This window comes from Cyanistes caeruleus, chromosome 3 (genome assembly GCF_971803275.1).
Source record: "Cyanistes caeruleus chromosome 3, bCyaCae1.hap1.1, whole genome shotgun sequence".
Taxonomy (NCBI): Eukaryota; Metazoa; Chordata; class Aves; order Passeriformes; family Paridae; genus Cyanistes; species Cyanistes caeruleus.
In genome coordinates, this window is record NC_141703.1 from 105,085,254 (window position 1) to 105,099,617 (window position 14,364).

The 14,364-nt window shown below is 39.0% G+C and overlaps 1 protein-coding gene across 26 annotated transcripts in view; it reads left to right on the plus strand.

The window, feature by feature from the left end:
- Window positions 1-14,364, plus strand: part of ROBO2 (roundabout guidance receptor 2) — a 1,015,778-nt gene that overhangs the window by 855,306 nt on the left and 146,108 nt on the right. The gene's annotated exons all lie outside the window — the stretch shown is intronic.

A 14,364-nucleotide genomic window follows, 5' to 3' on the forward strand; every position in this document is an offset into this window, starting at 1 on the left:
TATGTAATTTCTTCTTTTTTTCTTTTTATTTTTTTTCCTCTTCTCAGTGTACTATCCATCTTCTGATTTATATTTATGGTATATCATTTATTTTTACTTAATAGAAGAGAATACAATGTAGAGGGTTTTCAGCATTAATTCTTATTATGTGAGTTACTTATTTTCAGAATTATTTATTTCCATCTTGCTGAATGTTTGGGAGAAATGATTTAACTTATCTGCTAGTGTGTGCAATAAAGACAAAATGAGAGATTGTTTACTCCTCTAAAAAGACACGTTATTTGTTTTATTTTGAAGCAACTGAGAACATGAGATGTAAATTAGTGTAGAAATGGTAATCTCCATCAGAAAAGTTAGATTTATCAAGGAGCATCAAAAGCAAAATTAAGAAATATGACCTGACTTATAGTATTAAACAATTTTCAGCCCACATACTGATGTCTCACTGAAAAAGTGCCCTGGGATTTGTTTTTACAAATTTTATTAAGTTAGGCATTATAGAATTGTCATTTGGACCACTGTGTGAGGAGCTGCAGAAAGCACATAGAGGAGATTGTAATGATCTATTTAACTGATCAGCAGAAGGAGCCAAAGAAGTCTGATCACCCATCTGCGTGTGGGATCTGAGATCAGTTAATAGTCCAGACTCACCCAGGAGATCTATGGTAAACCAGATAACTGGCTTTCATTTTGTACATTCCAGCATGGAACCATGGAAGTGCTGTTATATATGATAATTTCAGTGTTTAAATTCCTAAATCTGGTTAGTACATCACTTTTGTGGGTTTTTTTTCTTTAGATTATTCTTGTTCTAGTCTGTTATTTCCTACTAATGGCATAGAGATTGAAAGCTCACAGACCACTTTTCTCTTTTGTTCCCCTTACACTAACATGTCTAACATGCTTCATCTGTATTTAAGTTTGTGTCTTGCATGCTAATCAACTTTCTCAAGTCAGAAAAATCCATATTGAGTGCATTGTGATATCTGTACATTAAAAAAAGAGTATCTATTTTATAGAAGTAGAATTAATATTTGAAAGCCATAGAAAAGAGCAGTGATTGGCATTAAATTAATACTTCAAGTCATCTTAAATGGTGTTGCATTAGACAGTTTCTTGAATGACTGAAGGCTTCCAAGTTCTGTTTTTCCCATCCAACAGTCTGGGCTGTGTACCCTGGCAAGCTTTTCCATCAACCCTTCTTTGGGAGCTAAAATGAGAGTTAGCAAAATATCTTCTACCCTAATGTCACATGGCAAATAATGGACCCCAGACACCCTTAGTGTTGAGATTTGTGAGAAGATGTAACTTCTGTCCCTACCTTTTGACTGTTTTGTCACTACATTTTTACTTCTTAGTCTGAATTACCACGTAGAATTTTTCTAAACCAGCACAGCAATTTCTTCCAGTGGAAAGTTAAAATAAATATGATTGGACTTTCATGTTTAGTATATATCTATGAACCACATACCTAACCATGATAATATCCACCTTTACAGTACAGGAAAATTCTACTCCTGAGGCATACTTTTGGCCAGGATTTTATTGCTGGCCAAGTCCAGGGTTCAGCCGACCTCTGCTTGGGGAATTGATCATGTACAAACCTATGGTAGCAATAAACTATGAAAATGAGAATAAGGCTTTGCAACTGAAAGGCCCCTGCATAATTCCTGGTTCTCCCTGGTGTTGAAAAAGTGATTGCAGGGATATTATATGACTTAGGAAGTCTGACTTGTAATATATATTGGTGGCAATTTTACCTTATTATTTTGAAATGGGAATTTACCAGGGGCTTTAACTGTTATCTTTTTTTAATGTCAATTCAGGTATCACTGTTTCTCAGTTCTGTAAACTGTATCAACATGAATACTTCTCCCAATTGAAAAAAACAACAGGGAGTAAGCAGGAACATAAAATTATTTTTAGAAAATGCATTTTTAATTACTGAGCTGCTTAATTATTGAGCACTACTGAAAATATCCTGTGAACCTCATCACTATGCAAATGTATTCAGTTTTGGAAACAATTAAATGATAATAACACATTCTTTTTTCTTTTACAACATATTACTGCAATGAAGCTGTTACCTCTCAGTGTGCATTTTAATGAGTTTTAAGTAACATTTTAATGAGCTCAACATTACCATAAACCCAAGGATTAGACAAAATTGAATTTACAGGGAAAAGGAAAGGGTTCATTAAGAGTTAATTATATAGTTTAAGAAGAAATATAACTCATTTTATGATTTCACTTCAACCATGAATTCAGCAGTAGATCTATACTTATTAATAGGTGTAGAAATGCCATTATTATATTGACATAAAAACATGGGTCTGCACACTTCTGCTCAGGCTCCCAATGAAAGTTTATGTATTGAAATCCCTGGGTCAACTTTGTTCTTATCCAGCTCATTATTACATCTGAGGAGAAAAAATACCAAGCTTTGTATTGCTGGTTTGTAATTCCACCTACTATTTTTATAAACACCGTGAACAGTGAAAGCAAAGTTTAATGGATTTACCATTGCCAGTAGGATCTGAAGGCAGGTTCTGAATAAATGTCTTGGATTTATTATTTTAAAAAGGACTGGTAGGGATTTGAATCCAAACTACCAGCTCTTCTGACATGCTCCCTGTAACAGTGATGAATGTCTGCAGTCCAGGCTCTTGGATGCCCAGAAATTACAGGTAAATTCCCATATGACAGCTCTGTGCTGCCTGCATTTAAATTCAAATCTACATTCAGGTGTTGTTGAGATCCTGCATGACATGGATTTAAAGTGCTCATGTTCAGTAATTTCGGCTACACACTGAATTTACTGCTTAGCCAAAGCTGACATTTCTGTTTAGCCATTTGACAAAGGAGGGAGGGTTGTAGCTCAGTGCCCCCAGATGTTTGATTAGAAAAGAACAAGAAAACAATTCTTAACATCTTAAGCAAAGTATTAGTTGTGCTGATTTAGTATAGTCACTTATTAATAGGATAGCTCCATGATCTGCTATTTAAAAATAAAGGAAGTATTTCATTGATGTCACAGCCTTTTACTGGAGTGAGGGAAGCCTCTGTGGGTGTTGAAAGTTTCATGAGTTCCAGTAAAATGGAGCTGATCTCCTAAACCCTGCTCTTGAGGGGGAAAGAAAATTCTAGCCAGATGTCTCTTAGAAGGAGAAAAATCATGAACTGTGGCCAGCAATTTGGCCTGCAGGAGTTCTGTCACTCCTGCTTGGGCCAGACCCAAAGGTGTGTCCACCCAAGAGTGGCTTCTGAGCTTCCAAATGTTAAGGTGAATATGCAGACTCTCACTGGAAGGATGATTCCTTGCAACAGAAGTCAAGGTACTGCTGGCATTTGAAAAGGAAGCCTGATCAGTGCCTTGGACTGAATAGGTGAAAGGAAGAGTGAAGAAGAACTATTAAGCAGGCAATAAATTGTGGATATGACAGAAAGAAGAGGAAGTGCCACTGGCTGTGTGAATATGAGCCACACAGTACTAGACTTCCATCTGTTCAGCAGCAGAAATGTTTCCATCTCTTCTGAGTTGTTTCCAGCAGACCTGTCTATTCCTAAGGAAGGAAGGAAGCCCCTGCAAACAGAATTAAGTTGTAAAATCAGACATGTGCCAACTATTGACTGGGCATTGTTTAGTGGCGTATGCTTTCTCTCCCAAAATCTCACCTCTTTGTATGAGTGTGACCACAGCCAGACATGTTGAATTCTTCAGAGAGAAACTGAAAATGTTCTACACCTACATCTGGAATTGTTCAGAAAAGGAGGAGCAGAGCTACAGAGGTCCTCCTCAAGGGAGAGTTTAATTCAATTTGCCTTAATTGAAGCTGCACAAGTGAACTACAGAACGTTTCCAGTTCTCCTGGTCTCAGAGAAATCCCACAGCGAGCACTGGTTATATGAGCTATTGCATTTTATATATTCCTTATTCTAAATTGCTTAGTCTAAATATGAGGAAGCATACTGCAGAGTTTAACAACACATTCTTCTTGCTAGAATATCTGCTTTAATAGTACTATTCTCTCCTGGCCACTTATTTCCTCTGCTTGTAATAGCTTGTCATTCTCTCAGTTGTTTATGAATCTGGGCTGCGAACTGGGTCAGTAGAGTGATCTGGGTTAAAGATCCTCAGCAGCAGGAGTTGTTACTTCTTTTTTTTCCCTTTTCTAATTGGCATGGAAGGAAATGTTTGTAGTACTTGGCCTAAAGTCTATCCCAGGTGAATACTGTGGTGGAGGCTAAAAATTCCCTCCATCCAATCCTGCCGAGTCTAATAATCTAATCTGCCCCTTCCAATATTGTGCTTTGTCTGTCATATGGTGCTTGAATATTTCATCTAGTTGTTATAGCCTCTTGCTTTCCAATGCAATCAAATATGACAGTATCTCTATAAATGTACACAGATTAACTGGTTTGTGGAAACTACAGACAGAGGTGCTGTGTGTCTAGTTAAACTCAGTGCTAAGGAGGGAAACGAGTGACTTAAATGTACTGGCAGGTTTCTGTTTAAACCTGTTTAACCTTTAGTTATGGAATTTTGCCTGAGCTGGAGCAGAGTCTGTGTTACATTTGCAGTTGGAAGTGAGGTAAGAGGAAGAGAAATATTGTAAAATGGATTTTGTATTCTAATGTGGGATTAACAGAGGTCTTTCAGACCTTCAGAGGAATGTGAGCCCTTTGTAGGAAGGGCTGTTCCAGCTGTTGAGTAACTTAAAAGCTGTTTCTCAGGCACATCTCAGATTGCTGCTTTTCTTCTGTCATGGGGTGCATAGTTGTGTTGTGCTCTTTGTCAGTTTTCTCTTATTTTAAAGGAGTCAGCAGATCTGTAGGTGCCCTGATTTTCTCTTGTACTGAACTGCCAGAGGATTATTCAGCACCAAGGGTTTAGAAAGATGTGTGGCACGTGGGAGCTTTATTTTATTATGCTAGTTTCTTGCAGTCGTTGGTTTTTTTATTATGTAAAATTTGTTGTATGTGAAATAACACTTTGGGACATTAGTTTAAAAAAAGGAAAAAAAAAAAAATTCACAGTTACTGCGATCCCCAACATTATGGTGCTCTATTTACAACTGTGTGTCTAACCCCTCAGTTGGAGGTCATTTGGAGTCTCAGGCACAGCACAGTGTGACTGGAAGCTGGAGCTGGACATCCAGGTTCTGGTCTCTCTCTGGGTGCTTAAGCTGCCCTTTCAAAATTGCTGCTTCAGGCGATTATAGCTGGTCTTTGCTCCTGCTCTTTAATGGTTTTCTTTTCTTTCCTTTTACATCATGTAGTGAATAATAATGAGGGCAATGTGAACTCTTATGTTCTTCTTTACTTTTGAAAATAGTCTGAGAGTTATATTTTATATTGTATAGAAGTAATTCCTTATACTATTTGAATAGATAAAAACTGAAAAAGGTTACTGGCAAATTACACTGGTTTCTTTGTTCTGCATAAAATCTCAAAATTGAGGCTTTCTTTTCATGTTTAGTCCATAGGAAACCGTTTTATCTAGATGTTTGTGGATTATTTACTAGTTGGTAATATGTTGGCAGAACTCAAACTACTCCACCCTAAGAGCATTTTAATATAGGTTCTACTTATCACCTTGCTCCTTCTGTTTTTAGAACTCTGGAAACTTCAATTTATTATGCAGAACGATGCAGTAACAAGTGACAGATAAATTCCTTTGCATTTGTCAAGATAATATAGAAAATATATTATCTAACCTTTTTTTGCCCTTTGTTAAATTTGAAAGAATTTGAAATCCCTTTTTTGAGGGAAGAATCCAATGACAAAACTTCAAAAATTACCTTTACATTGGAAGAAGGAAAAGTTTTTATTGTCTTAAGAGATGACAGAGTAGATGTTCTAAAGAGCAGTTTCTCTAGGCCTTGCATCCCTATTTCTTAAATTTATTGAATATTATTAAAATAATATTGAATTTTTAAAAAATGTGAACATAAGTGATAGAGGAATTTCAGGAGGTGGGGCTTTGTTGTAAATCCTTTCAGAGGGGGTGCGTGGGCATGCTGACCGGACATGCCTCAGTTACAGCCATGTGAGCACATTTTATGCTTTTCTAGTTTCCATTCTGTATTTGCTGGGGCAAATTCTGTAAAAAGTGGAAACCTTTGAGCCTTTCAGAAGGTTGATGACTGAAGGTCAGGCCCAGAAGGAGATGCTGCTCCTGAGCCTGTGTGGCATGACATGTCTGTTGGTGGGACAGTGCACGTGAGGCCAGCCAGGCTTATGGAGCCTGTTGAAATGCAATGGCATCTGGCAAGCGCCCCAAAATGGCCCATTGACATGGGGACAGTCTGCAGGGTGGGAAGGAGGTGTCCAACAAGCAGCAGGTGGCTCCTGCTGGATTTGTGTGCCAGCTGTGGATGCGTCTCACACTCCATGTCTGATGAGGTGTGGCTGCAGGGTCCCCTTGTGATGGAGCTACAAAAGCTTATTGAGGAATACATGTCTTGCTATGCCTGCTCAAATGTCCTCATTTCCAATCCTGACTTCTGAAGGGAGCAGCAGAGGAAAAAAAAAAAAAAAAAAACCTGTTCAAAAAATTGAATAGATGAGTTTCAGCTTATAATTAACAGAGAGAGCATGGTTGTGCATGGAGAAATGGAGGATGGATGGAAGAGGATTCCTACGTTGGGCAACGGCCTGTTTTATTTGATGCTTTGCCTAATGTGTCTGAAGTATAGCAGTAATGTGGCAGAGCCCCCTGCCAAGACTGGAAAGCATCCCAGCTGTTGTGTGTGTGTTGTGCATGTGTACACAAGAAGTTTATTAGAGGCTATTCACACTTCAGTGGAGCTCTGAGATTGCAGTCTGTATTATATTGGCTAAATGAAGCATGTAACATTCTATATTTCTCATACAAGAAATATTCATTCATTTGTATTCATTTTCATGATTCTCAGCTGCTCTTATTCCTTTGTTTTACCGAGGGCACATGTACATTTTAGGTGTTTTGGCTGGGCTTGAACTGGAAGCCCGGGGGACTGATGGAGTTAAAGTGCGTGTAGGAGAACCAGTTTCAGTTTGGAAACAGAAGAAATGCAATTGCTTAATGCTGTGTCAAACTCTAGGTAGCTTTCATTAGGTTGAGCACAGTGCTGCAGGTACCTGGCAGTGCAACTTTTGCACTCACAACAGGAAACTTGCATGTTAATATACTGTAGTTTCTGAACGTCACTAATTAAATCTGCACTTTCTGGGGAATTTCTCTGCTGTACACATAGACTCAAAACGTACAGTGCAGTTTCTTGTGTGCTCTTCTCAACCACATGGTGAAAAGCTCCCACCAGAATTTTGTTTGTATATCAGTAACATCTGAGGTTTTTTTGGATGACATTGCTTTTGAAAATTTTTATATATTTATAATTATTTTAAGTTTCTTTTTCTGGTTGGTTGGCAACCAAAGGTAGACAGGCAAAGTTGAAACCATCCTTTTATGACAGTAGCCTAGGACATTGTGGAGTTTTAGGAATTAGAAATTGTCCTCTTTTCCTAAACACAGTCCTCCCTACTGCATTGTTGGGAGAGAAGCATAGTTAATGGAATTTAGAGTCTCTAGTGCTTTTAGTGAAATTTGTCCCATGTTCATGCTGAAAAAAAGATATACCGGCATAAAAGTGACAGAAAAATTGTCAGTTCAATTTTCATGTGGTGTTTCCTAAAGCTGTGTTTGCTTCCACATCTGATATTCACATTAGTTGGTAAAAAAATAAGTCGTTTATTTACTTATGTAATGCCCATGGTTTTCTGACTGTGTAGTCCATTAAAAGTGAAGATCATGTAAAAGCTATCTTCAGACCTGAGTTAAACTGCTAAGTGTCTAATCCCTGTTAAATCTGAAGACTTACAGCAGACCATGCACTTTTTAAAAGTTTGTTGTCTATAATTATGGTATTGGTTCTTCTAGAAAGTCTCTGAACTTTAAGCAAGTAGTTGGGCTTTCAGTTTCAGTGAAATAAAACTCCTAGTAATGTGCCTCTTGTTCACATTAGCAATCTGTGCAGTGCATTCATCAAGACTGATTATGCTTTAAGAATAAGAAAAAGAAATCTGTTCTGTATCCCAGAGAAAATTTTTCAACGTATAACGTTGTATAGCTTTAGATTTCTGAAATTACTTAAATGTGGTCTTCAGGATATTTGCATTCATAAAGAATACTTGGTTATGCTTATTGCTTCCCTTTGCCTTTCTTGACTGTCAAAACACAGAGATGCTTTTGAAGATTTATAGCAGATGGGTAATGAGATTGCTGACTGTTAACTGCAGCATTCAGAATTTTCTGGTGGAAGGAGGTGCAAGTTTAAAAAAGGGAGAAGGTTATCAGGGATTCATTGCAGGGAAGACAGGTGATAGAACTTCATTTTCAATCAGGAGGCTTAAACATAAATATGTTATGTTCTAAATTAGAAAAATCTCCGTTCTTCATGCTATCTAGTAGTAATATAAAATCTTTCAGGAAAAAAAAATTACGGAGATGTCAGATTGCATTCAAGTGATCACAATGAATCACAAGAAAGGCGAGGAGATTATACAATTTTTCAGTAGGTATATTCAGGCTGTATTGCATATGCTTAATTCTGCCCAAATAGCAGCCTTTAAAAAATCAGAAAGAAATCATAAACTAAAGTCTACAATAACTCTCACGTGTGTACCTGTGTAATTGTGGGAAAGGGAAAATAGGTTTGCAGTGCCCTTAACTGGGCTAGAAAAATTGCAAAGTCTGATTCCTGGCAGTGTGTGCTGTAAATAAGAAAGGAAAATTCTGTTTTCTTTTCTGAACTTTGTACAGTCAGCTAGTTGGGGTACACCTCAGACTGCAATTTAGAGGAGAGGCAAAAAGCCAGCTATCTCCCCCTGACTCAGTTTGGAAAGTCTCCTTACTTATTACTGTCTCTTCACCCACCTCAACACTGTAATGCTCTGTTCATCTGGTTTAATAAATTCTGTCTTTAGAAACAATACTTTTACATTCAGACATTAGTGTTCATCATAATTTTTTGTATGTCTGTATCTGTGTATATGAATAGTTAAGCTGTAGAGGATGTGTTAGGGTTTTTTCCACATTTTTGTCTTTACTGAGGCCTGAGGATAAAAAGAGCAAGCTACCTTGAGCTGTAAGTACTGGGTAAGTTACTAAGTTCAGAAGCACATGAAATACTGAGTGAGAAAGAGGGATGAAGCCAAAGAAAGTTGCTGAATTGGCAAGGAAGAAGATTCTCCTTTTGTTTCTTGATGCAGGCATCTCCGTGTTGATCATTTCTTTGATTTCTAGGTACCCTACTAATCAAATGTTGTTGAAGCAACTAGACTCTTTGAAAATATCCTAACACCTCTGAAAATTGTTCTCATGGACTTGGAGCTCCATTTTACTGAACATATTTTAGTCATGGTATATTAACTAACATTCGTGTCTGCTAGGCAGTATCAGTATCAGGAGATAGGCAGAGGATAACAAAAATAAGGAGAAAATACAGCTCCTTATAATATTTTTTTTTAAAGGTAGCAGCTTTTTCCTGGCTGCAGATTTTTCCTCTGCACATGCAGAGGGAGCTCAAGAACTCCCTGAGAGTCTTGCCTAGGACTATTGCCAAGGTTGTTTGTTTTTGTCACAATCTTCCTTACAAAATGAGGCAGAGACTTGCTGAAACAAAGAGGTCAGGCAGCAGCATCTTCAAATAAAGTCTATTATTCTTCACAAGGGAAGCTGTCTGTGACCCCTTGGGTTTTTTTCTGTCACCCTGTTTCAGCAGGTAGTGCTGGCTTGCTCAGGGGCCATTTCAGCAGATCATGCACATTAGTCAAGATCTAAAATACCTCCCTGCACCGTATGCTTCCTAAAGTATAATAATCCTTTAATCTGCCCACTGCATGACATCTGGGCAGTTATTTGACTTAATAACTCATGTCGATTGTTCATATCAGTATGCATCAGAGAAGGGAAGTGCCAGAGCAGCGACAGAGAGATGAGGATTTCGGAAAATGCCTGTGGGGAAGTGCCTTGGATCAGGGGAGACCTACCTGTGGTGTGGCAGGTGACCAAACCACCACCGATGCGGCTGTGTAAAATCTTTAGATGAGAATAATATTATCCTGAGATAAAACAGAACAGGAGGGGGAAGATGAACTACCAGGCCCCAAGTTACAGAAGTGCATTAATATTTACTCGATATCTCTTTATACCCTCTAGTCAGCACAACAGATGTAGCTGTATTTTAGGACATTATAATTCATTGAAAAAGGCAACAAAGATACTCTTTCCCTCCCTCCTGTCCCCGGTAATTTCAGATGTTCGCCGTGCACACAGAGGGGGAGGAGGTAGAGAGACAAGCGCTGGTGGGAGAAGAATGCAATTATCCCAAAGCCTCCTGACGGGCATCCACTTCTTCCTTCCAGCTTAGCTGCTCTGACCACAGGCTGGGGGCTCGTGGGACATGGACCAGATTGAAAAAGTGGAAGCAGACAGATGGTTATTTGTAATCATCATGTAAATGTAAATCCTATAAAAATGTTTTCTTTCTAAGGGCCTGAAAGCTGGAAAGAAGGATTAAGGCATGGATATCTAGCCTAGAATAATTTTGACCCCACCACCTTCCCTCCTACCCCATAAACATCGTGGCTTTATCTCCACTTCCTTTAAACAAATTGCTGGAACCTCAGCCGAGGAAATTAATTCAGTTTCCATGTAATTCCCTGAGTTTATGAGCATCAGTTTGACCGAGGGCTGGATTTGGGCCTAAGCTGGCAGGTGCTGGTTAGCAGCTGCCTTGGGAGCGGGGGCTCCTTTTTGCTCCTTTCCCCCTCATCCCTCGCTCTGGCAGGTGCGTGCTCCGCGTGTTTATCCCATTGCTGGATGTGCTCCCTTTCCCTGGTGACACTCCTGGCTACCTGGACATGGCTGTACAGGGCTTTTCTGCCTTAAAGACTGCAGTGACTGCTCGCAGACATCTATCTTGTTTGAGCAGCATCAGCTTGTTTGAGCCACAAAGAGACCGATCAAACTTTAATTAACTTTTGTCCGGGGTGCCATCATAGGCTGTGTGTACACTTTAGCTGCTCTTTGCAGTTCTCCAGTCCCTCAGTGCCTTTCCAGACAGTGGGGCTCGGCCATCTGGAAGCTTTTGCCCTTGCAAGGCTTTGCCTTTTGAGACGTGGGGGTGTTTGTGCTGCCATCGGGCTGGTAGAAGAGAGCAGCCCCTGGGGTATGGTTGTGCTGCAGTTCTGGGCTGGCATGCAGTGTGGGGGACACTTTTTGGCACCCCTTGTTTAGTCATAAAATCACTGAAAGGTTTGGCTTGGAAGGGACTTAAAGATCACCCATGGGCAGGGACACCTTTCCTAGGCCAGGTTGCTCAGAGCTCCACCTCAACTGGCCTTGAACACTTCCAGGGATCGGGCATCCAGAACTTCTTTTGATCTTGTCACCCTCACAGTAAAGAATGTAAGGTAACACCCAAAAACACAGGGAAACACCCATGCAAGCACAAAGTGAGCTGTGTGTAAAATTAAAAGCAAAACAATTTGCTTTTAAGAGGAAAAGGAGGCTGGTGACAGCATAGTGCTGCTTGTTAAATTTTAAAACATTAGTATTTGTGGCCTGCCAAAAGGGCCCTGAGGATGGCTGGCTTCTCAAGTGAACAAAACTCTTTTGCCTGTGTGTGGAGAGGCTGGTCTGCTCAGGCACACTAATAGTCATTTGGAAGTATCCAGCAATTGTGGATAATTGGCTGAGGAATATTCTGCAGCTCTCAATCATTTTTCTGTTTTCGCAGATGATTGTACCATTAGATATGGTGAGTGCACTAAGCTGTGCTGCAACTTTTCAATTTACTGTTCTAATAGTATGAACTCAACTTCCAGTTGATGGTTCTTCCTTCTGTGGCTTCCTGTGCCACTCCAGGAGGAGAGCCAAGCTCACCAGCTCATGCTCTGCCCTCCTCTTCCCTGCCCCCTTTCTCTTGGGGCGATGTTTGGATGTTCTGGGGTGACTGGGCTGATCAGATTAACATCTGTGCTTTATTTCATTGTTGTTAGATTGCATTAAAATACTGAATCACAGGAATGGCAGCCTGTGCCCTTGGCTCTTTACCTTGTTTCTTCCTCTGCTTTTATTCTTTCTTTTCTCTTCCTTTACCTGGCTTTTTCTTTTTCGTCTCCCTAAAGTTGGTGTTCTCCCTCTTCTTCTCAGAGTTATTTTTTCACTTTAATTTATATTTCATGCATTTTCCTCTTATCTTTGCTTTTCTGTCATTGCTTTATTTATTCCCTATTTCTTTTTTCTCCAACCTTTTTTTTCCCCCTCCAAAACAGAGGATGCTTTAGATGGAAATGGTGATATATATCTATTCAAGATTCAGATATGTGCTGAGGTACTGAGCAAGATTAAGCAAAGCCTGTAGCATCAATTTTGTCTTCTATTCAAGCCAGTTTTGCAGTGAGACTTTGGGTAAAGGAATGTGATAAAATCAAATCACCTCTTAGCCTCATATTCTGAGGCTGATTGGAACCTAACACAGTTGCTGGGATGATTCAGAGAAAGTTAATGTAATTTGCTGTGTATCACTGCAAGAAACTGTGTTTGTCAGGTTCATACAGCAGTGTGAAATGTTCAAGGAAAATGCTTTCCTTAACATTGCTGCCAGGAGTCAGGAATATAAAACCATTATGTGATGGGATCTGCTGATTTTCTGAGGATTTTCCACTAATGGATTTGCACTGAAATTCAGTAATTGCAAGTAGGATCAAGCCAATAAAAATAATATTTATCTCATGTGTAATAATAATAGCAGAAATTAATTTTTATCTATTTGCCATTTATACAAACGTGGGCAAAACATTGTCTAGAGGATTTCTAGACTTTTTCTTCCTGTGTATCATGGGGATCACAGAGACACATGAAGCTACTTTCCTAAAAACCATGATTTCATAAGACTTTTTTTCTGGTTCTTTCCCTGACATTCCCATGATACTGACTTTATTGGGTTTGCAAAGTGTCGCTCTGCCAATAGTACAATATGATCTTCATCGTACTAATTCTGTGCTTAAATTATTTCTTCCACTTGATCTTGAAGTTATATAAATTCCATTTCTATCAGTTTGATTATTGTGAATCAGAAGGTTTGTATTATTCAGAAATATTTGGGGATTGAGTTTTTTGTTGTTTATTAGGTGTGTCACCTAAGAAGACTACGGGTTCTTGTCAGAGCTGCATTTGTTGCCAGCTGCCTCCTGTCAAATTTATTTTATGCTTCAAGAGTGAGACCTAAATAGTCACTCTTTTTGTGTGTGTGTGTTAGAAAAGGAATTAACTTCCAATTAATCCCCTCCTTCCTCTGGGATTTACCTGTATATCCCAAAATGCAGAACAATAAAAGTTACCTCCATGTCATTTTGAGTGCCGGATATATACAGCCCACTCACCTCAGACTATCCAGAGACCAATTCTTGTATGTATTAATCATATTTTTCTTCTGGCTTATTACAGAAGAGAAAAATATTCAGTTCCAAATGTTAAAATGGGGCACGTTTTATTAACATTGAAAGCAGTAAATTATCTCTGCTTATGAAATGAGACTGAGCAATTTCTGCTGAACTCTTCCTGACTTGCCCCTTCACTAGGATACAGTGTTTTCTAATTTCTCAGAGGGCCCTGGTTCCATTAAGGGCGAGAACTCTTTTAAAGCTGTAATGAAAGCCACGCATAGCAGAAATTCAGGGAGGGGAAATGCCCTAAATTCTATTTCAGTAGCTCATCTAGAGCTATTTTCAGTTTTATGTTTATAAGAATGTCAATTAACCTAGAGACTAGGACACATGGAAGAATAAGGATGAAGTGAATATCATTCTAAAACACTGAAGCCGGCTAGTTGGACCTAATCCTTTACAGAAGCTTGATTTACATAAGAAGCTGGCCTGTGTTGCCTAATTTAGTTCTCAAACAGCTTGGTGATTTAAATGCTCTTTTCTTTTCAATGTAGTGGGATAGGGCTGGTCAAGGTGTCAAAAATATTAGAACTAAAAATATAGAAGGAAGAAATAAATATGTTGGAAGTACATTACTGCCAGTTTTATTTCTCTGACACCTTTCAGAACTGGTGACCATTTTAGCATGTATGTGCCAGAAATGCAATAATAACAGTAATAATGTCAATGCCCTTAGCCAAGGTGTAACTCTGCAGCTCAGTATTAGTTCTGTCCCTTTTTTACTGAGCTTCTGCTGGAATTGGAGACCCAGACAAGGCAGATATTCAGCAGGTTGTTTTCTGCCATGAAAATAACTCAACATCCAACCTGCAGTTCTGCTTTTGTAATGGTGGAAAGTGGTCCTGTCAAGGTTAAGATGAGTAACGGGTG